The following is a 215-nucleotide window of genomic DNA, read 5'->3' on the forward strand; positions in this document are numbered from 1 at the left end:
AATGTTTACCACACAACATTATTCCGTCATGAATGCATAGGATCTCGCTATTACTTGTAAAATTATCAATGATTCATTTTGAGGTTTTTGCTGCCAAAGTCGTGAAATATCTATTGTACATTTATCAGTTTTGAGTTTAAAATGTGAGATTCCATACCTCTATGCAAGGATTATATTGAAACAAAAGATTCTAGGCATCTACCAAACTATGATAA

Source organism: Penaeus monodon, chromosome 28 (genome assembly GCF_015228065.2).
Source record: "Penaeus monodon isolate SGIC_2016 chromosome 28, NSTDA_Pmon_1, whole genome shotgun sequence".
NCBI lineage: Eukaryota > Metazoa > Arthropoda > Malacostraca > Decapoda > Penaeidae > Penaeus > Penaeus monodon.